Here is a 27,648-nt window from a genome sequence, read left to right as displayed (position 1 = left end):
ACCCTTGTTTGAGCCACTTGCTTGTGTATAGTGTGTGCTATCTGTGCTTGTATGCTTGTTTGACTTGCTTCCTGTGCAAGTTAGGGTTAGTTTAGACTTGCTTCCTGTGCAAGTTAGGTTTTGCTTGGCTTGCTTCCTGTGCAAGCTAAGTGTGTGTGTGGCTTGCTTCCTGTGCAAGTCATGGTTAGGATAGGCTGGCTCTCTGTGCCAGTTAGCTAGAAACCTTAACTTAGGGATGATTCGCATGATAACATCTAGGCTCGAGTCGTAGTCTCCCTAGTTGTGTCTCCCTCTGTTATCTGGTCAGGCTAGTCCTGTATCCCTCTGTAGGGGAACTACATCGCCCTGATCTTCATACCAGATGAAGTATGTAGGCAGGAGATTGAGCTGATCTCTCCGGGCGCCCGTGTCTTTGTTTTGTGTTGTTGTGTGCTTGGAAGCTGATGTGAGTCCATCGAGTGGCATTTGGATTCCAGTGTGCGTGTGTTTTGGTTCGGATGCTGATGTAAGTCCAGTGATTGGCATTCAGGCTCCACGTTTGCCTTTGCCTGTGTGTGTTTGCGTGCGTGTCAGCCGAGCTACGAATGCTCTGATTCTTCTCTCGTCCGAGAAGATACGTATGCATAGGATGCGATATCCTAGCGAGCACGTGTCGTTTCCCCAGTCCGAACTACTTCGACTCTGATGTCTATGCCTGATAGACTAAGTAGGCCCAGGATGCGACATCCTGCCGAGTCAGTTTTCAGTCTGTTTTCTTGTGTCTCCTTCAGCCAGTGTGTGTGAGTTTGAGCAGTGTTTAGCAACCAATTTTCCTTCCTTTTGTGCGTGGATCCCGTAGAGTACTACGGATGCGTAGGGGTGCTAATACCTTCCCTTCGCATAACCGACTCCCGAACCCATTCTCTTTGGTCGCGAGGCCATGTTCTTTCCAGGTTTACTCTGAGCGTTTCCTTTCCCTCTTTGGGGATAAATAACGCACGGTGGCGGCTCTGTTGTTCTTGTTTTCCCGCCGGTTTTTCACGTGATGCGACAAGGTGATTAGGTCCACAGTAAATCAATGAAATCAATACATTAAAAATCAAGCTTGGTGATTCAAGATGAATCTTCACATTAAAATTAGGTCATCCAAAAGCCATCTCCTCAAGAGTGTCCGCACCTAAAGCGGCATGCCTAGCCGGCTATTTCTTTGGAAGTATGCTAGCCTTTACACCATGCAACACACGGATTAGAGCATTGAGGTAAAATACAATTGGAAATTGCACCATAAAATAAATATAACAGTCAGGAATTTAAGCCAAATAATGCAGAATCATGATTAGATAAACATAAAATAGACAACAAAGAGACAAAGCAGCCACTGTCCTGTTCGCCTCTGCTTCGCCTAGCGAAGGCTCAGCGAAGGCTCGTTGTAGGCTCGCTTAGCGATGAGCTAGCGAGCGGCCACGGTTTTGGAATTTGACCGCAGCATGACTTCCGAAAACCTGCACTTTCATGGCATTGGATTATAGGCATAGCATATACAATTATACAGGATATTCATACTTGGATTCACATGCGAAATCAACTTACATACCAAAACTTTAATCGGAATGCATCATGTATGTAAAGAAGATCAATTGGAAACGTAAGACAGCGGTGATACGCAAACCTGTGTGCAATTGCGATAGTGAAAGGGATTGATTGCTTGGAGGCCGGATTGAGTTGGGCGGCGGTGGCTTCGGCGCGGATGGGCTGCCTTCAGGTTAGCAGGGTTTTTGCACCAGGGTTTCCGTCCTTCGTCCGTCGGTTTGTGTGTTTCTGTGTTTCTCCCTCTGGGTCTGTGTGTCTTTTTTCGTGGCTGAGGAGCTGGTATTTATAGTAGTAGTGGTGGTGACCTAATGGGCTTAAAATGAGGTCCAAAACTTCAGATTTTCGCAAGCTTCGCTAGGCGAAGGAATTGCTCGCCTAGCGAGCAAGCTAGTTCTGGGCTTTTTTTCTGGATCTGATGCTTCGCTGGGCGAGTGTCATGACAAAATGTTCGCTAGGCGAAGGAATGGCTCGCCTAGCGAGCAAGCTATTTTGGGCCGCCTTTGGATTGGGCCTGTTGTGAGCTGGGCTTTTGTCCATTTGATATCAGTGCCTTGCAAAACAAGTCGGAGGGTCTTGAGAAATGCTTTGTAATATTGACGGGCAAATTTTGGGGTATGACAGCTGCCCCTGTTCAATATTCTTGAACCGAGAGAGTAGAATGGTATGTGCCGTTCGTGGTCTGGAGGTGAAAGATTATTGAACACTAGAATGCCCCAAAAATTTGCGCTTGTCCATTAGGAGCTAGTCTTGATGGAGATGGGCTTAGAGATGCCATCCAGGAAGTTTGATGACGAGCTTCCGATTGTGTCGTACATTAGACGGTATCTGAAGACATGGATGCCATACCGGGTCATACGCTAGACCGTATAGTGAATCATCCATCATGCTGTTGACTTCGCTGGGGAGTCAGAGTATGCTATATACTGCTGGGGATAAGGGATCAGAAATGTACCTGTCCGAAGGTAGCATCTGCGTAACAGAATGAGCCGTCCGTTAGGCTGTATCTGCTTTAAAGGGAGTAGTCGCATACTAGACTACCATTCAGAAATGTACCTGTCTGAAGGTCGCATCTGAGGGGATGAAGGTCTAACTTGGTCGTACATTAAACCATATCTGAGCAGAATGAGCCGTCCGTTAGGCTGAATCTGCTGAAAAGGGAGTAGTCGTATACTAGACTACCATTCAGAAATGTACCTGTCCGAAGGTAGCATCTGAGTAAGGGAGTAGCCGTATACTAGACTACCATTCAGAAATGTACCTGTCCGAAGGTAGCATCTGAGTAAGGGAGTAGCCGTATACTAGACTACCATTCAGAAATGTACCTGTCTGAAGGTAGCATCTGAGTAAGGGAGTAGCCGTATACTAGGCTACCATTCAGAAATGTACCTGTCCGAAGGTAGCATCTGAGTAAGGGAGTAGCCGTATACTAGGCTACCATTCAGAAATGTACCTGTCCGAAGGTAGCATCTGAGGAGATGAAGGTTTAACTTGGTCGTACATTAAACCTTACTTGAGTTGTTGAAGATCAGAGTGGATCGTACGTTAGATCGTATCTGAGCTGGAGGCCCAAATGGGTCGTACGTTAGACCGTATTGGAGTTGCAGAATGAGCCGCACGTTAGGCTGTATCTGAAGAAGAAAGTAGTCGTACGCTAGACTACACCCCGGAATATACCGTACGCTAGGCAGCATCTGAGGATTTGAGGGTCCAAATGGGTCGTACGTTAGACCGTATTGGGGTTGCAGAATGAACCGTACGTTAGGTTGTATCTGAAAGAGAAAGTAGTCATACACTAGACTACACCCCGGAATGTACCGTACGCTAGGCAGCATCTGAGGATTTGAGTATCCAAATGGGTCGTACGTTAGACCGTATTGGAGTTGCTAAAAGCCAGAATGGATCGTACGTTAGATCGTATCTGAGCTGGAGGAGTCATATGTTGGGCTGAATCAGAATGAACCGTACGTTAGGCTGTATCTGATAATATTTGTTGTATTTGCAATGAATACCTGGGGTGGGCTTAGAGATGCCACCATTGGGAAGATGTCAGAACGTTCGTCAGATGGATTATATCTGAGAGCTGTATTCGAATCTTGAATGCGATCAGGAGGATAATCATCCTGAAAAATAAAGTTAGTTTCATGCAATGTCATGATGCATGAGATGCAAATGTTGTATGCATGCGTGTGCCGTGATATGATGTGATGAGTGAATTATGCGTCTGGAATAAATGCGAGCATTGTATGCGTGTATATGTTACGAAATGATGTGATGTATATGATGCGGAATGAAAATTGTATATAGGTATGTGATGTGAAATGATGTAATGAATGCATTAGGCGTCTGGAACATTCTTCCAGGGGACACTACTGGGGAGATAAATCTCAGTCTGCCGGTCGGAGACATTGGTATTGATGACCCTGTCTCGGCTGGGGGATGCTTGATTTCTGTCTGATGGTGAAAACACTCCACAGAGCCTGGCTGGGGAGGGAAGAGATGACCTTTCGGTATGGCGGTGCCGACCTCTTCTGGGGAATAATTGGCGTTGCCGGGGAATCGAATTAGCAACGGACTCATTGGAAAGCGTGGTTAGACCTTCTCCTTGGTCCTGAAGTCTCGTAGTAATTGCTATTTCCATTTTAGGCATGTATTTTTGATAAACATTGATCATATTCAAATGCATATATCAATTCACATTAAATCAATGGACGTTCATGCAAACAAAACAGAAGAGTAAAAGTGAAATAAAATTGCATTGATTTTTGAAAGAGGGCCTATGAACAGGCAATCTGTGTACAAGGAGACAGAAATCCTAGTAAGAGGAAATTGTCAAGAAACAAAGAGAAAGCTATGCAGAAAAAGTCCTATTTATTTTAATTCCACTACTGTCATCATGTCTTCAAGCATCTCATCTCCTGCTGTCGGATAAAGGTGATTGGCTTGTTCAGTCCCTTGAACTTGGTTGAAGCTGACAGAGAACGGGACATAGTCATACGCTTTAATCCCTAATTTTTGCCTGGACCACCTTTTCAGGTTTTCAGTCCACCGGGATACCCCTTTTTGCCCAAGCCGCCTTTTCAGGTTTTCGACTTGCCGGGTATACGTCTTTATATATTTATCCCTAATTTTTGCCCGAACCCTTTTGGTTCGCCGGGATGCCCTTACTTTTGCCTAGGTACATCGACCTAGCGGGTCTCTTTTATGCATAGTATTTTTTGACTATGTCTGCGTTTACGGGATGCGGGAAGTCTTCGCCATCCATTGTAGCAAGTATCCTGGCTCCACCAGAGAATACTTTCTTAACCACAAATGGCCCTGTGTATGTGGGAGTCCATTTGCCCCTGGGATCACTTTGTGGTAGAATGATACGCTTGACCACCAAGTCGCCTAGTTGGTACACCTGTCTCTTAACTCTTTTGTTAAATGCCTGGGTCATGCGCTTCTGATATATCTGCCCGTGACAAACAGCCGCAAGTCTCTTCTCATCAATCAAGTTTATCTGATCGAGTCGAGTCTGAATCCATTCATCCTCGCTTAAACCCGCCTCTTTCATGATCCTTAGAGAGGGAATCTGAACTTCCACTGGTAAGACGGCTTCCGTTCCGTAGACTAAAGAGAAAGGAGTTTCCCCTGTCGAAGTGCGTACTGAAGTGCGATAACCGTGGAGGGCAAACGGTAACATCTCATGCCAGTCTTTGTACGTTACTGTCATCTTTTGTATGATCTTCTTGATGTTCTTATTAGCAGCCTCTACGGCGCCATTCATCTTTGGCCGGTACGGAGAGGAGTTATGGTGTTTAATTTTGAACTGCGCGCAGAGTTCAGTAATCATCTTGTTGTTCAAATTAGTACCATTGTCAGTGATAATTCTTTCAGGGATGCCGTATCGACAAATAAGGCTATTCTTGACGAACCGTGCCACCACGTTCTTGGTGACAGAAGCGAATGAGGCTGCCTCTACCCACTTCGTAAAGTAATCAATCGCGACGAGAATGAAGCGATGTCCATTAGAAGCTGTAGGTTTAATCTCTCCAATCATATCGATGCCCCACATTGCAAAGGGCCAAGGTGCTGTCAACACGTTCAATGGAGCAGGAGGCACATGTACTTTGTCCGCATAGATCTGACACTTGTGACAGGTTCTGGAGTGATGGTGGCAATCAGCTTCCATGGTAGACCAATAATACCCTGATCTCAGAATCTTCCTGGCCATTGTATGTCCACTAGAATGAGTCCCAAAAATACCGTCATGCATGTCTTCCATAATCCTTTCTGCTTCCTTTTTATCCACACAGCGAAGCAGAGTCGAGTCATGGTTACGTTTGTATAACACTCCATTACTCAGAAGGAATTTAGCGGAGAACTTCCTCAGGAATTTTTTGTCATTGACGGATGCCCCTTCAGGGTATTCTTGATCTTCTAAGTATCTTTTTACGTCGTGGAACCAAGGTTTCTCCTGTACCCTCTCAGTGTTAAGTTCATAACAGTATGCCGGTTCATCTAACCGTCCAATGGTAATCATGGGAGCTTCGCTGCCCCATCTGACTCTGAACATAGATGACATGGTAGCTAATGCGTCCGCCAACTGATTCTCCTCTCGTGGAATATGTTCAAATGTAATCTCTTCAAAGTATGGGATTAATGTCATCACCCGCTCTCGATAAGGGATGAGATTTGGGTGTTTAGTATCCCATTCTCCTTTGATCTGACTGATTACCAAGGCTGAATCTCCGTACACGCTCAAAAACTTGATTCGCCGATCTATAGCAGCTTTGAGTCCCAAAATACATGCTTCATACTCAGCCATATTATTGGTACAATGAAAACATAGTCTAGCAGTGAGAGGTGTATGGTAACCTCCGGGAGAAATAAGTACAACCCCAACACCATGGCCCAATGCATTAGAAGATCCATCAAAAACCATAGTCCATCGGGATCCCAGTTCGGGTCCTTCATCCGGTTTAGGTTTTGCCTCATCAGTAACAAGCATGACATCCTCATCTGGGAACTCAAAATTCATAGATTGATAATCGTCCACCACTTGATAAGCCAAATGATCAGCGAGCACGCTTCCTTTGATTGCTTTCTGGGTAGTATACTGGATATCGTACTCCGTTAAGATCATCTGCCATCTCGCTATTCTTCCGGAGAGGGCAGGCTTCTCGAACATGTATTTGATGGGATCCATCCTAGAAATCAACAAAGTGGTATGATTCAACATATACTGTCTTAGTCGGCGAGCAGCCCAGGCCAAAGCACAGCAAGTTCTCTCGAGCAGTGAGTATCTTGTTTCACAGTCGGTAAACTTTTTGCTCAGGTAGTATATGGCATGCTCTTTTCGACCAGACTCGTCATGTTGCCCCAATACGCACCCCATTGAATTTTCTAACACGGTCAAATACATGATTAGAGGTCTTCCTTCAACTGGTGGTATCAGAATCGGAGGTTCCTGGAGGTAGTTCTTGATTTTGTCAAAAGCTTCTTGGCATTCGTCATTCCATTTCATTTCTTGATTTTTCCTCAGTAATTTGAAGATGGGTTTGCAGGTAGCGGTCAAGTGGGAGATAAATCGAGCAATGTAGTTCAAGCGTCCCAAGAAACCTCTGACTTCTTTCTCCGTACGGGGAACTGGCATTTCTTGAATAGCTCTCACTTTAGCCGGGTCAACCTCAATTCCTTTACCGCTGACAATAAAGCCCAAGAGTTTACCGGATCTTACTCCAAAAGTGCATTTGTTCGGATTCAATCTCAACTTGTACTTCTTCAACCTCTCGAACAGTTTGTATAAATGATCGAGATGTTCTCTTTCAGTATGAGATCTAGCTATCATGTCATCCACATATACTTCTATCTCATGATGAATCATATCATGGAACAAAACCACCATAGCACGCTGGTACGTTGCCCCGGCGTTCTTTAGACCGAATGGCATTACTTTGTAACAGAAAGTGCCCCATTGCGTCACAAACGTAGTTTTCTCCATGTCCTCAGGTGCCATCTTAATCTGATTATAACCCGAGAATCCATCCATGAATGAGAATACTTTGTGTTGAGCGGTGTTATCTACCAGAACATCAATGTGCGGGAGTGGAAAGTCATCTTTGGGACTCGCTTTATTCAAATCTCTGTAATCTACGCACATTCGCACCTTACCATCCTTCTTTGGCACTGGCACCACATTAGCAACCCATTGAGGATAAGAAGTAACGGCTAGGAAACCGGCATTGAATTGTTTCATAACCTCGGCTTTGATTTTCTCAGACATTTCAGGACGCATGCGGCGAACCTTTTGCTTGACAGGACGGCAGTCTTCCTTCGTAGGCAGCCGATGCACCACTATATCAGTATCCAACCCGGGCATGTCTTCATAAGACCAGGCGAAAACCTCTACATAGTCGTGCAACATCTGAATCAATCTTTCTTTTACACTGTTTTCCAAATCTGCTCCTATTTTGACTTCTTTTCTGTCTACCTCAGTACCCAGATTTACAATTTCGAGGGACTCTTCATGCGGCTGTATAGTCCTTTCCTCTTGCAGTAATAGTCTGGCAAGCTCTCCAGGGACTTCACAATCTTCCTCACTTCCATCTTCGGCTTGGTAGATTGGATTTTCAAAGTCATAATGAACAGTAGCGGAATTATTATCCATAGGATCCAGAGTGGATACGGATCTGCAATTCGTTACGTGAGTGTGTGTAAGAAAGCATAGCTTGTTTGAAAGACGACAGGAAAGATAACGAGCGCAATATTTGAATGCAAAAGAGTCCATTGATTTATTGAATATGAATATGCTTATGAAATGACAAAACCCTTAACAAATTAGCTATTGTGCCCCGGGCATAGACACAATGCTTTAAGAAGTTCAATTGAAAAATTAAAGATTTGCAATACTAAATGGACAATAACAATTACTCCTGACTAAAGGAGATCGGGATAGTGTCTTCAGCCTTCCAATTATTGAGTCCGCCACCAATTGTTGGGTAGATCCAGCTATCCAGGTCGCAATCACTGTCAGCATCTTCTACAGCATTGATTTGATCTTTGATCATCTGTTCGGAGTTGAATCCCAGACCAGATTTATCAGACTTGTAGGGTATGCTGATCAGTTGACCCCAGCCAGTACAGCCACCGTTTTCCACTACAGCTTGAGCATCTTTCAGAGAGATCATGGCGGGAGGAGCTCGAACAACTTCGGGCACAAGGGGGGTTGGCTTAAGGGCAGGACTGGGCGGAGGAACCACTTCAAATGACTGAGACGGAGTTTCGAAGAATTCACCATCCAACTCAACGTATCTGAAGGTATGCACACTACTGACAATGTATTCTTCTTCCCAACATACAGTGACGATCTTACCCTCTATTGGATACCTCAGCTTTTGATGGAGAGACGAAGCTACGGCACCTGCCTCATGAATCCAAGGGCGTCCCAGCAAGCAGGAATAGGCAGGACGGATATTCATTACGTGGAAGGTAGTGTTGAAGACTTGAGGTCCTATCTTGATAGGGAGAACCACTTCACCATGGACAACACTCTTCGCACCATCGTAAGCACGCACCACAATGTCACTAGGCTTCAGTTCAACGCTCTTGCAGTCAAGTTTATCGAGCACGGCTCTCGGTAACACATTCAAAGAAGAGCCATTATCGATCAACACATGAGACAGGGTGATTCCCTTACACTCAATAGAAATATGCAGGGCCTTATTGTGATTCTTCCCCGCTGGTGTCAGGTCAGCATTGGAAAAACCTAGGCCACCGTCGACAGTCAGATTAGCAACATAGTTTTCGAACTGATCGACGGAGGTCTCCTGAGGTACATGGGCAGTCTTCAGGAATTTTATCAAGGCATTGGCATGAGATTCAGAGGATAGCAACAAGGATAACATCGAGATTTTGGAAGGGGTATGCCCCAACTGTTCTACCACGTCGAAATCACTTTTGCGAATGATTTTCAGCACTTCTTCCATTTCTCGTTTGGCAACGTCTTCAGTAGTAACTTCGACCGGTGTCTCTGACTGAGAAGGATTGACTGGTTCTTTTCCTCGAGTTTCAAGGACAGGAGGTGAGATTTCTGGAGAGAAGATCCTTCCGCTTCGAGTAATTTTACTAGTCCCAAAAATGCCACTAGTATTAGCAGCATTATCCACTTGCTTCACGCCATGGACGTAAACATCACCGCCATAATTCCACGGAATAGCTTTGCTTGAGGAATACGGGATCGGGCCAGGTGCAGTAATGATCAGGGGAGCTACTCTGGGCTCAGCAATAATCTTCACAGGTATTCTGGGAGCAGTAATCTTCACTGGAACCTTGGACCTTGCAATCACAGATACTTCTTCAATAGGGTTTTCCGTCTTAGAAACCCTTTCAAAGAGAATTGTACGATCGTCCATCAACTGTTGAACACCATTCTTCAATTTCAAACAGTCCTCGGGCCAGAGTATGCAGAGATTGCAATCTTCAGTACAACCTGGAAATAAACCAGCTTGCAATAAATTCCTCTTTATGATCGGGAGAGGAGATGTCAAGTCCGCTACAGTAGTGATGAGAGAATCGTCATCGAGAGCATTAACAGCCTTGTCATGATTAGGCATAGGAGCAGTGATGACATTAGGAGTCTCCGGAGGCTCGAACTCAATTTCCCCAGCGTCGATCATGTCCTGAATTTTATTCTTTAACAGCCAACAATCGTTTGTATCGTGCCCGGGGCTATCGGAGTGATATGCACACCTGGCATTGGGATTATAACGAGGCGAAGCAGTGTTGACATTTGCAGGAGGACCTCTGAGAGTGATTAAGTTTACCTTTAGCATACTTTGCAGTGCTTGTGCTAAAGTCATATTGAGCTTGGTAAACTGCCTTCTTGGTCGGTCTTGTCTTTGCTGGAAGTTTTGAGCTGGCGGGGCTGCGATCGTCACTGCTCCAATAGCATGGTCACCAATTTTCTTATTATGATTCTTTTGACCATACACAGCATTCGATTCATTCTTCCCATGATAGGACTTCTTACTGCTTGTAGAAGTAGCTGCCTGTAACTTTCCACTTCGGATGCCGCTTTCCACCCGTTCACCTGTCAGTATAAGTTCAGTGAAACCAGATGAAGAACTCCCCAGTAGATGGCTGTAGAATGGGCCGGTCAGGGTACCCATGAACATGTCTACTAATTCTCGGTCAGTCATAATGGGTTTGACCCTGCCGGCCAAATCTCTCCATTTCTGAGCATACTCTTTGAAGCTTTCTTTAGATCCCATGGCCATATTCTGCAACTGTAGCCGAGTAGGTGCTAATTCAGAATTGTACTGGTACTGCTTATAGAAAGCTGTTGCTAAATCAGTCCAGGTGCGGATGTCAGAACTTTCGAGCTGATAATACCATTCCAACTGAGTGCCAGACAGACTTTCTTGGAAGAAATGGATCCATAGCTTCTTATCAGTGGTATGCGGCTGGATCTTTCTCACATAAGCCCTTAGATGCATCTGAGGACAAGACGCACCATCGTACTTAGTGAAAGTGGGGATTTTGAATTTGCGAGGAATGGTCACATCGGAGACCAGACCCAAACTTTCGAAATCCAGACCAGGCGCCTTCTGACCCTCCATGGCTAGCATGCGTTCTTCCAGCAATTTGTACTTATCATCTCTTGGAGAGTACTGTTCATTTTCATAGTTCTCATCGTCATCCTCAGGGTTGGAGAAATCCGCATTCTCTTCCTCTGAGTCATTTTCCGCCCCCTCTTCTGGACCATTCGGGATTCCAAATTTGATTCCCGTAGCCTGTCCTTTACGCCTTCTTCCCGGGTTAATGAAACTCACAACTTTCTTGTCTTTCTTCTTTTCGACTAAAAGAGCCTTCAGTTCCTCCTGCCCCTTGGATAAGCTTAGCATCATCTCCTTGAATTGAGCATTCTGAGTCTGGAGATCTTTGACAGTTTGTTCGAGATCCATTTTTCTGTGTAAGAGGCAGACCGTGAGAATATGGTCCTTTGGAATACCTGTTATGCGATGTTATGTTATGCGATGCAATGTATGAAATGTTTTCAAGGACTTTTGGAATTTAACTTGGCGTAAATCACCAACAAGGGAGAAATGTTTATTGCTAATTCTTTTTGATCAATGTTCATTACAAAAGGAATAATAAAAATACAGTGAAAGTTCAAGTCTCCCAGGGGCGACTTCTTTTTGGGCGAAGATATGCATTGAGTCTTCGTTCCTCATTAAGCTGGCTGGTGAGCTCTAATACTTTCTTCCTTTCTGCATTGAACTGAGCTTCGAAAGTATCTCTCTCCTCTCTCAACTGGGTCCAGGATCTTTTCAATTCCTCAACATCAGTAGGCATATCTAGGTAAGAAATGATCTGGGAAGTGCCTCCTTCGACCTCTGATTCAACAATCAATGGTCCGACTGCAAGATATGGCATGACAAGTTCACGAGCTCTGGCGTGTACCCATCTGAGATAAGGCTCCATAGGAATAGAATTTTTCTTTCCTAAAGTGCTTCTTTTCACCATGCCCCAAGCTCGTACAAACCTTTGGCGGAGACCTTGAGAGTCATTGTCATAGTCAAACACTATACCTTGAATAATCATCTCATGTGGACCATCTCTTCGAGCATGCCCAAACTGACGTAGGGCTAAGGCAGGATTATAAGTAATACCTCCTCTTATCCCCATGAGTGGTACATTAGGGAATTCTCCACATCGGTCGATGATGATAACATTTTCTCTGAGGTTAGAACACCACCGGATGTCTGAATGGGAGAGTGCCATTATCCTTTGAGACCATCTCAGATTTTGATCATTCTTCAAGACTGATTGAGGGAGGTGCGAAATAAACCACCTAGCCAACAAAGGCACGCAGCACATGAGAGTCCCTTGCCTCTTCATAGTACGAGTGTGAAGGGAATGCAAGACATCTCCAAGCAAGGTAGGCACAGGGTTGTGAGTGAGGAATATCTTAATAGCACTCACATCTATGAATTGGTCCGGATTAGGGAATAGCACCAAACCATAGATTAGCAATGCTAGAACATCTTCAAAAGCATGCACCATCATAACTTTTAGGAACTCCCGGGCTTTACTTATCAGAAATTTGGCAAGTAAACCTTTCATTCCACTCCTTGTTACCCAATTAGCTTCAATGTCGGACTTCGTCATGTGTAAAGCTGCGGCAACTTCTTCAGGCTTTGGCATCTTTTCTAAACCACTGAAAGGTATTTGATCAAGGATAGGTATCCCAAGCAGCTTGGAGAATTCCTCCAACGTGGGTACCAACTGATAGTCTGGGAAAGTGAAGCAGTGATGTTTAGGATCGAAGAACTGGAATAGGACTCTCATCATATCTTCCTTGAAACCAGTGGTAACTAAGTTGAGAAGATGACTATGTTTCTTGTTGAACTGAGCATGATAGGGGAGTTCTGACACCAAATCCTTGAGTTGAGGAGAGATTGCTACAAGATTGATCCGGATAGTCTTCCTGGAAGCCATAACCTGTTTAACAGAGCAAAGCTAAATTCCTAAGTCCTTGAAATGGTTAGTATAATGCCATGATGTCATGATGTTATGATGTTATGATGTTATGTAAGCGCAGACATATCACACAACAATCATTCCTCGGTTTTAAGGCTTGCATGAGTTCCATAGGTAAATACCCTCCCTACTGAAGTTCGGTTGGTTCAACCTGTCCTAGAATAGTAACCGGGTTCTAGAAGGATCTCAGATCATCGACCTTTCTTTAGGTCCACTTCAGTGCAACACCAAGTGGTTGACCGAAGCTTCCCTAAAGTCCAATCTCAAAGAGTGTAGTATCGAGTATCAACCAACCTCAGTCAGAACCGAAGCCGGTCATCTCACTACTTTCTAATGGCTAGGATGAGTCAATTAGGGTTCTAAAGGTCTGGTTAATGCTTTGATGACACCACGCGAACGCCAAATTTTTCCTCAAGTAAACATGAGGAACATCAGGACATCCAAAGTGTCACATTAACCGTAGCCATCATTTTAACCATTCCAGTATACGCCGGATAGTCGCGATGATCTATTGCTACTTACCTAAGGTACACTAGATCCGGGTATAGGATCTTTCACTCAACAATTCCCTTAAAAAGAAGGAATAATTAGGAAAACATAAATGATTTTTTTTTTTTTTAAGATGGACCTCTCTTAGTATTGTCCCCAGCAGAGTCGCCAGTTCTGTCATACGGTGAACTGACTTTAATGGATCTTTAATCGCAATGTCGCGGTTAGCAAGAGTCGCCACCGACTTTTCTTTTATCCCATAAGGAAAGGTGGAAAAGAACAGGAAAGACCTTAATTTAGATTCTTAGGTTCGGGAGGTACGTTATACAAAGGGAAGGTGTTAGCACCCTTTGTATCCATGGTTATCCATGGGCTCTTAATTGCTCAATCATTTATGTTTTCCTAGTTTGAAAAGTGTTGGTGAAATGTGTGAAAGATGTTTTGAAAAGGAGAATTTAACTTTGTAATGATTCTTGCATGAATGTATACAAAGTGGTTATCTCATTTAGATTTGAAAGTTATTCAGAAAAATATAACTCAACAATGATCCTAGTATGGATGTATGCTAAGTGGTGATTTTCCAAAAGGATGTTTGAAATGTGTAAGGTGGGAGAAATATTTTAGGTTATGAATGAGCAATTAAGGGTTGCACCTGTCCGAGGTCTTTACCGTCATTTTCTATCCTTGTGAGGGTAAAACTGTCCTTACTATTGAGAAGTAAGTAGTTTTATCCTTGGGATGTAAAGGGTCATCGTAGGGTCATTGATTGGTCATTGAAGGCAACAGTTGTGAGGATACCTTAGCATTCGAAGGGACTATCATCATTTAACCGTAGGCTACACCGAAGGGTCATCGAGGGACGAAATCGTAATTTCGAAGGCAACATCCGAGGGACCATGATGATTTAACCGAAGGGTCTTTGCTAAGTGCATCCCCACATTCGCGGGACATGACCGTAATACCGTAATCTTGGGGTAACGAAGAGAGGTCCGATATTATTTATCTAAAGTCCGGATTTTAACAATTAATTAAATAGCCGTAATCAGTTAGGTGATTAGGTCCACAGTAAATCAATGAAATCAATACATTAAAAATCAAGCTTGGTGATTCAAGATGAATCTTCACATTAAAATTAGGTCATCCAAAAGCCATCTCCTCAAGAGTGTCCGCACCTAAAGCGGCATGCCTAGCCGGCTATTTCTTTGGAAGTATGCTAGCCTTTACACCATGCAACACACGGATTAGAGCATTGAGGTAAAATACAATTGGAAATTGCACCATAAAATAAATATAACAGTCAGGAATTTAAGCCAAATAATGCAGAATCATGATTAGATAAACATAAAATAGACAACAAAGAGACAAAGCAGCCACTGTCCTGTTCGCCTCTGCTTCGCCTAGCGAAGGCTCAGCGAAGGCTCGTTGTAGGCTCGCTTAGCGATGAGCTAGCGAGCGGCCACGGTTTTGGAATTTGACCGCAGCATGACTTCCGAAAACCTGCACTTTCATGGCATTGGATTATAGGCATAGCATATACAATTATACAGGATATTCATACTTGGATTCACATGCGAAATCAACTTACATACCAAAACTTTAATCGGAATGCATCATGTATGTAAAGAAGATCAATTGGAAACGTAAGACAGCGGTGATACGCAAACCTGTGTGCAATTGCGATAGTGAAAGGGATTGATTGCTTGGAGGCCGGATTGAGTTGGGCGGCGGTGGCTTCGGCGCGGATGGGCTGCCTTCAGGTTAGCAGGGTTTTTGCACCAGGGTTTCCGTCCTTCGTCCGTCGGTTTGTGTGTTTCTGTGTTTCTCCCTCTGGGTCTGTGTGTCTTTTTTCGTGGCTGAGGAGCTGGTATTTATAGTAGTAGTGGTGGTGACCTAATGGGCTTAAAATGAGGTCCAAAACTTCAGATTTTCGCAAGCTTCGCTAGGCGAAGGAATTGCTCGCCTAGCGAGCAAGCTAGTTCTGGGCTTTTTTTCTGGATCTGATGCTTCGCTGGGCGAGTGTCATGACGAAATGTTCGCTAGGCGAAGGAATGGCTCGCCTAGCGAGCAAGCTATTTTGGGCCGCCTTTGGATTGGGCCTGTTGTGAGCTGGGCTTTTGTCCATTTGATATCAGTGCCTTGCAAAACAAGTCGGAGGGTCTTGAGAAATGCTTTGTAATATTGACGGGCAAATTTTGGGGTATGACAACATGTTAAAACATACTTGTTTAGGAGATACAAACCATCATTATACACAGCTGTGATAGCTGAGATAATGAACAAATCCATGGAACTCATTAAGAGGCCAAGATATTACATAAAGGCATCAATAAGGACTGCCACAAATTACACATTTAAACAAAAAGAAACAAATTCTTCAGCATCAAACCACCAGGAGGAACAACTTCCATAACATCAGCCACAATAGCCACACCAAGACAGTCTTCATCACAGCACACCTCACACGGTCTTCAACTTTAGGGGGAACCAATAATCATCTAATCAGAGGAAGAAGTATCTTCTTCTTACAACCACCTTGCAAAACTCCTTGCTATTTTTGTCAGACATATCCTCTGGGATATTAACCACAAACTCCTTTGATTGCTATAGGTTCTCATGAATACAGATCCCCAACTTCCCTCTTAAACATTCAAATTGATTGGCATCCAAAGCTTTTGTGAAAATGTCAGCTAATTGCTTCTCAGTAGTAACATGCTCCAGAGCTATGGCCTTCTCTTCTACAAGTTCTCTAATGAAGTGATGACGAATATCAATGTGCTTTGTCCTACTATGCTGAATAGGATTTTTGGAAATATTTATAGCACTCGGGTTGTCACAGTATAATGTCATGACTTCTTGTGTGACATTGTATTCAGACAACATTTGTTTCATCCAGACTAGTTGAGAACAACTACTCCCAGCTGCTATGTATTCAGCTTCAGCAGTGGATAGAGATACACAGTTCTGTTTCTTGCTAAACCATGAGATCAGATTGTTCCCCAAGAAGAAACATCCTCCTGATGTGCTCTTCCTATCATCATCACTTCCAGCCCAGTTAGCATCACAGTAACCAGTCAGCATAGATCCAGATCCATGAGTATACAACATCCCATAGTCACTGGTGCCATTGACATATTTCAGTATTCTCTTCACTTGGTTTATGTGACTGACTTTTGGTTCAGCTTAATACCTAGCACAAACACCTACAGCAAATGCAATGTCAGGTCTGCTTGCTGTGAGATATAGCAGACTACCTATCATGCTTTTGTATAGACTCTGATCTACACTGACACCATTTTCATCTTTGGAGATTTTCACATGTGTATGAGAGCAGGTGTTCTTTTATGGCTTGCATTCTCCATGCCAAACTTCTTCACAATGTTCTTGGCGTACTTGCTTTGAGATAGAAAAATAGAGTCTTTCATCTGTTTGACTTGTAGCCCAAGAAAGTAGGTCAGTTCTCCAACAAGACTCATCTCAAACTCAGATTGCATTTGTTTAACAAAATGTTCAACCATCTGATTTGACATCCCACCAAATACAATGTCATCTACATATATTTGTGCCACCATGAGCTTTCCTCCTTCATTCTTCACAAATAGAGTTTTGTCAATACCTCCTTTCCTGTATCCATTGTCAGTGAGGAACACTGTGAGTCTCTCATACTAAGCCCTTGGAGCTTGCTTCAACCCATAGAGGGCTTTCTTTAATCTGTACACATGTTGTGGAATATTTGGATCTGTGAATCCTTTAGGTTGTTCAACATACACTTCTTCATTTAAGTAGCCATTCAGAAAGGCACTTTTTACATCCGTTTGGAACAGTTTGAATTTTAGAATACATGTCACTCCAAGCAATAATCTAATGGACTCAAGGAGAGCTACATGAGCAAATGTTTCATCAAAGTCCACCCCTTCAACTTGAGTATATCCTTGAGCTACTAATCTTGCTTTGTTCTTAGTAACAACCCCTTGTTCATCAGATTTATTCTTATAAACCCACTTTGTACCTATGACATTTACTCCTTCAGGTCTAGGAACCAGTTCCCATACTTCATTCCTCTTGAATTGACCTAACTCCTCCTGCATGACATTGATCCAGAACTCATCAGTCAAGGATTCCTTGACATTCCTAGATTCAATCTTTGACACAAAGCAGCCATATGAGATCACTTCTCTTGATCTAGTAGTGACCCCTTTATCTGGGTCTCCTATGATAAGATCTTTGGGATGATCCTTCTGAATTCTGATAGAGGGTCCCTTATTGATTTTGTCATCTACAGGTTCAGCTTGAGAAGATTCACTTTCCTTATTTTTGTCTGAGAAGTCAGCTGGAGAATCATTCAGAGATATCTCGACATCGTCTGTGACATCTGCCTGTTGGTCATCAACCACAACATTGATGGATTCCATCAACACATTAGTTATGGAATTAAAGACCCTGTAAGCTATGTTGTTTGTTGAATAGCCCAGAAATATTCCCTCATCACTTTTGGGATCCATCTTCCTTCTCTGCTCAGGATCAGCCAAGATATAGCATTTACTACCAAATACATGGAAGTATTTGACTGTAGGTCTTCTTCCTTTCCAGACTTCATAAAGGGTTGTGGGAGTCCCTTTCTTTAATGTCACTATGTTGTGAACATAACAGGCTGTGTTCATGGCTTCGGCCCAAAAATGGTAGGGCAATTTCTTAGCATGAATCATAGCTCTGGCTGATTCTTGAAGAGTTCTATTTTTTCTTTCCACCACACCATTTTGCTGGGGAGTAATGGGGGATGAGAACTCATGATGAATTCCTTCTGAAGAGAAGAATTCATCAAATTTGCTGTTCTCAAATTCCTTTCCATGATCACTTCTAATCTTGATGACAGGGCTTTCCTTTTCTCTTTGTAGTTTTAGGCAAAGCTCCTTGAAGACTTCAAACACATCAGATTTTTCTCTTATGAAATTGATCCAGGTGTATCTGGAGAAATCATCCACCACCACATATGCATACTTCTTCCCACCAAGACTTTCTACTTGCATGGGTCCCATCAAATCCATATGGAGGAGTTCCAAAACTTTGGTAGTGGTGTCATGTCTGAGCTTCTGGTGTGACATCCTTGCCTGTTTACCAATCTGACATTCTCCACAGATTTTTCCTTCATTAATCTTTAAGTTGGGAATTCCTCTAACAGCTTCAACAAATATGATCCTTTTCATACCTTTAAGATGTAGGTGGTCCAATCTTTGATGCCATATCTTCACTTCTTCCTCTTTGGCTAAGGTACACATTGAAGAGTAACCAGTTTCTTGAGAACTCCACATGTATCAGTTGTCTTTGGACCTAACTCCTTTCATGATTACTTCATTTTCCTTGTTAGTAATCAAACATTTAGTTCTAGTGAAGTTTACATTCAGACCTTGATCACACAGTTCACTGATGCTTATTAGATTAGCAGTTAATCCCTTAACAAGTAGGACATTGTCAAGGTCAGGAACTCCAGAGCAATCCAATTTACTCATTCCCTTGATTTCACCCTTTTCTCCATCACCAAAGGTAACATAACTCATGGCATGAGGGTGAAGGTCAGTTAGCAGATTTTTGTTTCCATTCGTATGCCTGGAACAACCACTGTCAAAATACCAATCTTCTTTGGCTGAAACTCTGAAGGAAGTGTGAGCTATTAGGCTTGTAACATTTGTTTTAGGAACCCATTGCTTTTTGTTGACAGGCCTGTGAGGTTTGGGTCTTGATTGATATTGAGTCTGAGCAGGGCTAGGATAACCATATAGCTTATAGCAGAAGGGCTTCAGGTGGCCAAATTTTCCACAGTAATGGCATCTCCATTTTTTATGCTTCCTTTTTTGTTGTCTTCCCTTCTGATGTTGAGACATATGATGTGACATCTCAGGTTTGTTTTTAACATGGTTGTACTTAGGTTTGGATCTTGGTTTACAAGCAGTGTAACTGCACTCAGCCTTAGATTAATTGAATCCAATGCCATATTTGTCCCCTGTTATTTGACCAGTCTGGAGAATCTTGTCTAAGATGTCAGATCCATTGTTAAGCATTCTTACATACTTGGTCATCTCATCTAGTTTGGAATTTAAGAGTACTGCTTCAGTCTTCAACTTGGAGATGGTTTCCACATATTCTTCCTTTTCATTTTCCAGCTGAGCAATCACTTTCTTCTGAGTTTCAACTTGTCTGCACACTCCTGCACTTTTGTGGCACAACTCTTTGTAGGTAGTGGCCAGTTCTTCAAAGGTTACTTCATCATCTCCCGACTCTTCATCAGAACCCCATCTTCCTGTCAATGCAGTCACATGATTTGCAGCTTCTTCTATTTCACCTCCACCAGACCAAGACGCAGCAAGACTCCTCTTTTGTTTCTTGAGGTAGGTCCCACATTCAGTTTTAATATGACCATACCCATTACACTCATAGCACTGAACTTCTTTGGGTTATTCTTCAGACCTTGTTCTTCTACCAAAACTGTTGGATTTACTGATGTCAGATGTGATGTTCTTGACATTAGATCTCACATAAATCTTTTTCATAAGTCTGTTGAACTGTCTTCCCAGCATTGCTACCTCTTTTGCCAGATCTTCATGAATATCTTGACCCCCTTCCTCATCTTCCTCTTCAGTGTTTGACATGAAGGCTATGCTCTTGGCTTTCTTTTCAGATCCATCACATATTCCCATCTCAAATGTTTGAAGTGATCCAATTAGCTCATCAACTCTCATATTTGAAATGTCTTGAGATTCTTCTATGGCTGTTACTTTCATAGCAAATATCTTGGGGAGTGATCTGAGTATTTTCCTTACTAACTTTTCATCTGACATCTTCTCTCCCAAAGCTCCAGAGGCATTGGCAATTTCAAGGATACTCATGTGAAATTCATGGATATTTTCATCTTCTTTCATCCTTAAGTTTTCAAACTTGGTGGTGAGCAACTGTAGTCTAGACATTTTCACTCTAGAGGTGCCTTCATGAGTGGTTTTAAGAATGTCTCAAGCATCTTTAGCCACTTCACAGTTGTTTACTAATCTGAAGATGTTCTTGTCTACTCCATTGAAGATGGCATTCAATGCTTTAGAATTTCCAAGGGCTAGATCATCCTCCTCCTTGGACCATTGTTCTTCAGGCTTCTTATCAGCAGTGGCTTCTCCTTCCTTAGTAATTACTGGATGTTCCCAGCCTGTTAACACAGTCTTCCAAGCCTTATTATCAAGAGTTTTTAGGAAGGCTACCATTCTAGGTTTCCAATAGTCATAGTTAGATCCATCCAAAATTGGTGGCCTGTGAATAAATTCTCTATCTCTCTCCACTCTACCAGAACGTGTTGTCCCTAGATCTCACCCAGAACCAGAGCAGGATGCCTGCTTTGATACCAATTGAAATTCTGGTATCAGATATGAGATGTCGAAGGTAATGTCACGACACTAATATCTAAATAATACAAACAGAAGAAAGATATAGAATAGTAATGCAAAAGACACAAGCAATTGTTAACCCAGTTTGGTGCAACTCACCTACGTCTGGGGGCTACCAAGCCAGGAAGGAAATCCACTAAAATAGAATCAATTCAAAGACTCTTCGTACACTTCAACAAGTTACAGTCTTTCTCACCTAATCTCTACCCGTGCAATTTCTATCTAAGCACTCTTAGATATGAGAACCCACTCACTTCCCTACAATCACACCTGTGATTTTAAACAACAATCCATTGAGAAAAGAACACACTTTTCAATAACACACACTTGATTTTACTTCACAGTTTCAATCAAGTAGACACGCACTTGATCTTGCTTAACAACTTTGATCAAGTAGACACACACTTGATCTTGCTTCACAGCTTTGATCAAGTAGACACACACTCTTGCTTAACAGCTTTAGAGTGACAAATTACAACCACAAATCAAACCAATTCAATCATCTAAAGATGACTTGAATGGCTTACAAGTCTCACAACTAAACAAGACACAAACCCTAGCTCTCTCTCAATATTTCGCTCAGTATTGGTTGTGTTGTTAAAATAGGTTTTCCAAGTCCCTTTTTATAGAAGCTTTCAGCTGGGCTTGGACATCTTGAAAACCCTAAAACTATTTTCCAATTAAATCTTTTCATAACAGCTGGTTAGATCTCCTTAGAAAATAAGTAAATCAGGTTGTAATCAATGATTGAATGCGCCTGCAAATCAGATCTTCAATCATACATAGATTGCCATTAATTGCGCAATCACATAACACCAGACATTCACACTGAATATTCTGTGTACAGGATATCATGACATCGGGTCTGACATCCTGGAAAATCCTGCATAATTCCATAGTTCCTTTTATAATTTCCAGCAGGTACAAAACATCAGATGTCATGACATCGTGTATGACATCCTGAAACAATCCTGCATAATTATGTTTTCCATTTAAACTCCAGCAGGTACACATCATCAGATGCCATGACATTATGACATTCTGAAACAATCCTGCATGATCATGTTCTTGAACTCCAGCAGGTACACAGGATATCTTATATTAAGACATCACACATAACATCTTGTGAACACTCTTTGTTTTACCAAAATTGCTGCCAACACTTAGAACCAACACATTTTAGGACCCTTGCTTGGAGGCCTTTTCCTTATCTTTGTGATACTTTGTAAATGTTGGATTTTATTTGTAACTTACATTCATGTTGTAAGAATGGCATCATGGCACCACCTTAGGGGGACATGTTTGTAAGACCATTATCCTTTGTTTAGCTTAAGTCACTTTCGCACACAAAAGGCTTTCTCTTGGGCTACCTTACAATGAGACCCCTTTAATTTCTTGTTGGTTACTTTGCATTCATGTAGCATAAGCCAAATTTCATAATCAAATAAAACAAACCCTTGATTCAACGTCAAGCGGCATTTTCATAACCAAATTCAAAAATACTTAATAATTATGATTATTATTGTGTGCCACGAGCCTTAAGTGGGGGAGAATGAGTAAGAATGGAGCATTCATACCCTTACTCTGATTATTTTGGACGCAAGACGCTTGGCTTGTTGTCTAGAATAATCACCTCCGCCCATAGACATTAGTACAATATAATCACGAAGACTCATTTCATAAAACCCTTATTCAAGGTAAAAATAATACAACTCATTAAACTCATTTTTGTGCCTTAGGGCATCATCCCGAAAACCCTTTTTTCAAAGGTAAAATCAACCAACACACAAACATTTTCTACTCCGATCTACGGAGCTCTGATTCCTCATTCCCGAATGAGTGATACGTAGGCACAAGGGCCTCAATCCTTGGCGAGCACTATAATAACAAAAACACTCCCCCCCTCCTTTTCACACATTCTTCTGAAAATAAAAAATGATAGATAAATCCCATGTATGTAAAACGACCCAAATGGTTCCCATGGAGTACCATGGACGTAAGGGGTGCTAATACCTTCCCCTTACGTAACCGACTTCCGAACTCAAATCTCGGTTGCGAGACCGATTCCTTATTCTCTTTTAGCGCTTCCCGTGCGCGTCTCCTTTCCGAGGGTTTTATCGACTATTTCCCCTATCCTCTCCGATAGAGGTACACTAAATAAAATTCGATGGCGACTCTTCTGACTTTGCCTCTCTTTGGCATCTCTTTAGTCCCAGTTTCGTTATCGTGAAATCCCGGTAGCGACAAGATGGATTGCAAGAGCAGAAAATTACTTGGGTTTAAGGTTTATTTTCTTAAATATTTATTTGAGCCCAAAATCATATATTTGAATATTGATTTTATTTATCTAACTCTTATTTTGTTTTGCTTCAGAATCAAATGCATGCAAGATCCATAGAGAATAATCTTGCACCAAATATTTGATCTTCCCCAAAATTCAATAATTCGAAGATCTAAAATCTAGATTTTCAGGGAATTTATTTTTATCAAGATCCCTAGGGAATTTTATTTTTATCTATGTCTCTATAGGCATGTGATTTTTATTTTAATATTCTTTGTAAATAATGTAATATTATGGGTAAACAGTGTAACAATATTTAAAAAAAAAGAAATAATCTTATCCCTCGGTTTTCAAGATAAACCGAGATATAAGATACGTTAGTTTTAAAAATAATAAAAGTGTTGCTGATGGGGTTCGAACTCATGTGCATATAACGTTATCCCTTGATTTTTAAATCACCGAGTTGATAAGTGACAATTTTTCATGACACTCTTTGTTACCTCGCTACTGGAGCCGAGGTAAAATTCATTTTGCGTCCGACGTTAAAAGTATTAGAATATCTCTATATTTAGTATAATTATTAGGATATCTCTATAATTGGTATACATCATAATTGTATATTATTAGCTTCCAAATATAGACACTATCATACTTGTATATAATGAGTATTCTGATCAATGAAAAGACAAGGATTAAATTACTTACATGGTATCAGTTTTGTCACGATCCTAACCTAAACCCTTCTCACCGCCGCTAATCCTTTGTTTTACCATGACAGAAACAAACTCCCATTCCCAAACTTCTTATGACACTTCATCAGCCTCTCAAACCAACCCTCCTCAGGCGGCGAAACCCAACTTCCACTTCGCCTTCGCCATTAACAATGTCAAAACCATAATCCTGGTGACGTTGGAAAATGATTCTAATCTCTACCTCTCATGGTCTGCCATCTTCAAGGTGCAAGCATGTGTTCACAACGTACTTGATCACATCATCCCGTCATCAGATGCACATGCCATACAAGCATCAACAGACCTTAAGGCTAACGATTCTGAACTTTGGAATCGACTTGATACGGTGGTACTGCAATGGATGTACGCAGCTGTCTCACAGGATATTCTTCAATCAATCCTCGTCGTCAATGACACTGTCGAAGAATGTTGGAAGCGCATCACCACTATGTTTCATGATAACAAGCATTCACGTGCTCTACAATTAGAAAATCAATTCAGCAACACAAACCTGGAAGATTTTCCATCGACAAAAGGGTACTGCAACCGCCTTAAAACTCTATCTGATCAACTCGCCAACGTCGACTCTCCGGTCACTAACACACGAATGGTGGTTAAAATGATATCTGGTCTCACTGATGCATACACTGGGTTTGTCACCTATATATAGCAACATGACCCTCTCCCTACCTTCGCCACATCACGATCACGGCTGGAACTCGAGGAGTCAACCATGTTGCAGTGTGCTGCTCGCGAATCACACACCTCTTCTGTTTCGGCCGCTCTCATGGCCAAAGCTCCGGCCACCGAACCTGCACCCAAACCATCATCCTATGCTTCAAACTCCAACTATCTCCATCGACATATCGCGGTCATAGAGGAAAGAAACCAAATCGTGGCGGTCGAAATTCCGGAAGAGGAAATCACGAGCAACAACAACAACAATAATGGCAACCATGGAATTACCAACCTTGGCAACAATGGGGTCCTTGGAATTATCCACCTTGCCCTTATCCAACCTCAAATTGGAATAGACCAAATAATGGTCCTAAGCCCTAACAAAGTGGAATTCTTGGGCCCAAACCTTAGCAGGCTGCTTTTAATGTTAATACTACCAGCCCTACTGACAATGAAAGTGCTTTCAACACCCTCAATCTTGCTCAACCAGACCCCTCTTGGTACATGGACACCAGAGCCACCTCTCACATGACATCCTCGCAAGGTAATCTCTCGTCTTATTTTAAATTGAGCAAAAATAATAAAATCATTGTCGGAAATGGTCATTCTGTTCCAATTTATGGTCTCGGTAGTACACATCTAGATAACCCCACCCACCTCTTGTCCTAAACAATGTGCTTCAAGCTCCAAATCTAATTAAAAATTTAGTGTTGGTTCGTAAATTTACTACAGATAACAAAGTTTCAATTGAATTTAACCCGTTTGGTTTTTCTGTGAAGGACTTTCAAACGGGGATGCCTATCATGAGATGTGAAAGCCAAGGTTACCTTTACCCCATTACCAACCACATGACCAAAAATAAAGCCAACCATTCATCCACCTTTGCAACTTTGTCACCATCTATTTGGCATAATCGTCTAGGACATCTGGGTGAACATGTTTTATCTTTTCTTCGCAAAAATAAATTGGTCGAATGTAATAACTCCAGTAAATTACATTCACATTTTTGTAATTCATGTCCTCTTGGTAAACACATCAAATTGCCTTTCACTAATTCCCTTAATAATAACTTGTTGCCATTTGATATTCTACATAGTGATGTATGGACATCTCCGGTTTTAAGCTCAACAGGTCACAAATATTATGTTTTATCCTGGATAACTATTCAATTTTTTTATGGACATTCCCTATTTCACAAAAATCTCAAGTTTATCCTATTTTCCAAAAGCTAAGAGCTTACATTAAAACACATTTTCAAAGGGAAATCAAAACAATTCAATGTGATAATGGTGGCAAATACATATCTAACAATTTTCGAAAAATGTGTGAACTTAATGGCATATATTTTCGTTACTCTTGTCCTTACACCTCCTCTCAAAATGGTAAAGCTAAGCAAAAAATAAGGTCCATTAATAACATTATTCGAACTTTATTAATTCATGCATCTCTACCTCCTTCATTTTGGCATTATGCTCTAGAAATGACCATTTATATTTCTAACATTTTGCCAAGTAAATCAATTAATTTTCAGTCACCTCTCTACATGTTATATAACAAAAACACGACATACTCTCATCTACGTGTTTTTGGTTGTCTATGCTTTCCTCTATTCCCCTCAAATACCATCCACAAACTCCAGCCTCGCTCCACACCATGTGTCTTTCTTGGGTATCCGTCCAATCATCGTCGTTATAAGTGTCTCGATATGATAACAAACAAAATAATCATTTGTCGTCATGTTTTGTTTGATGAGTTCACCTTTCCCTATGCAAAGCTGCACACCCCTCAATCTACTACCTACACGTTTCTCAACAATGACTTATCCCCTTATCTCATCAACCATATCATGACCCAAGACCAAAATAATTCATCGGTCCCTCCTTCAAAACCAAACACCTCCCCAAACATGGCCCACACCACACCTTTTCCAAATACATTCCCTCAAACAATACAACCCACTACTCCCTCAAACCGGCCCCAATCAAATTCAACCCATACTCTAAACTCATCACTCCCCTCCCCATAATCAAATCATACCTTGCAAAATAATCTTCCCCCTATCTATCAACCTACCGCCCAAGCCAACACAAAACCCATCACTAGGAGTCAACATGGAATTTTTAAACCTAACCAAAAATACTACAGTTTACTCACTCATGTCACAAAATCCCCCCTCCTTAGGAATCCAGTGTCTGCACTTAAGGACCCTAATTGGAAAATGGCCATGCATGATGAATATAATGCTTTAATTAAAAATGAGACGTGGTATTTAGTACCACGACTGGATAATGTTAATGTTATTAGATCTATGTGGATTTTTAGACATAAAGAAAAATCTGACGGTTCCTTTGAGAGGCATAAAGCTCGACTTGTAGGTGATGGTGCAGGTCAACAGGTTGGCATTGATTGTGGAGAAACTTTTAGCCCAGTTGTCAAACCGGCTACCATTCACACTGTTCTCAGTCTTGCTCTTTCTAAATCTCGGCACATTCATCAACTAGATGTCAAAAATGCATTCCTCCATGGTGAACTCAATGAAACAGTTTACATGTATCAACCATTAGGATTCATAGATTCCAAACATCCTTATCATGTGTGTCGTCTCCACAAATCACTATATGGGCTCAAACAAGCCCCTAGAGCTTGGTACAAGAGGTTTGCCAACTATACTTCATCGATTGGATTTTACCAAAGCAAGTGTGATCACTCTCTATTCATCTACAAGAAAGACTCTCATCTAACCTACCTTTTATTATATGTAGATGATATCATCCTCACCACCTCCTCTGATGCTTTGTGGCAATCCATCATCTCTCTCCTCAACTCCAAGTTTGCTATGAAAGACTTAGGACATCTCAACTACTTCCTGGGTATTACCGTCACTCGCCATAATCATGGTCTATTCCTCACGCAGAAGAAATATGTCAATGACATCCTATCACAAGCCGGCATGTCT

At 41.9% G+C, this 27,648-nt stretch overlaps 1 pseudogene; it reads left to right on the top strand.

The window, feature by feature from the left end:
* Positions 1 to 24,054: 24,054 nt before the first annotated feature.
* LOC127102860 (uncharacterized) lies at positions 24,055 to 25,224 on the top strand (annotated as a pseudogene).
* Positions 25,225 to 27,648: the final 2,424 nt, after the last annotated feature.

The sequence above is a fragment of the Lathyrus oleraceus genome, chromosome 7 (genome assembly GCF_024323335.1).
Source record: "Lathyrus oleraceus cultivar Zhongwan6 chromosome 7, CAAS_Psat_ZW6_1.0, whole genome shotgun sequence".
Taxonomy (NCBI): domain Eukaryota; kingdom Viridiplantae; phylum Streptophyta; class Magnoliopsida; order Fabales; family Fabaceae; genus Lathyrus; species Lathyrus oleraceus.
This window is presented reverse-complemented; position numbering and strand designations above follow the sequence as displayed.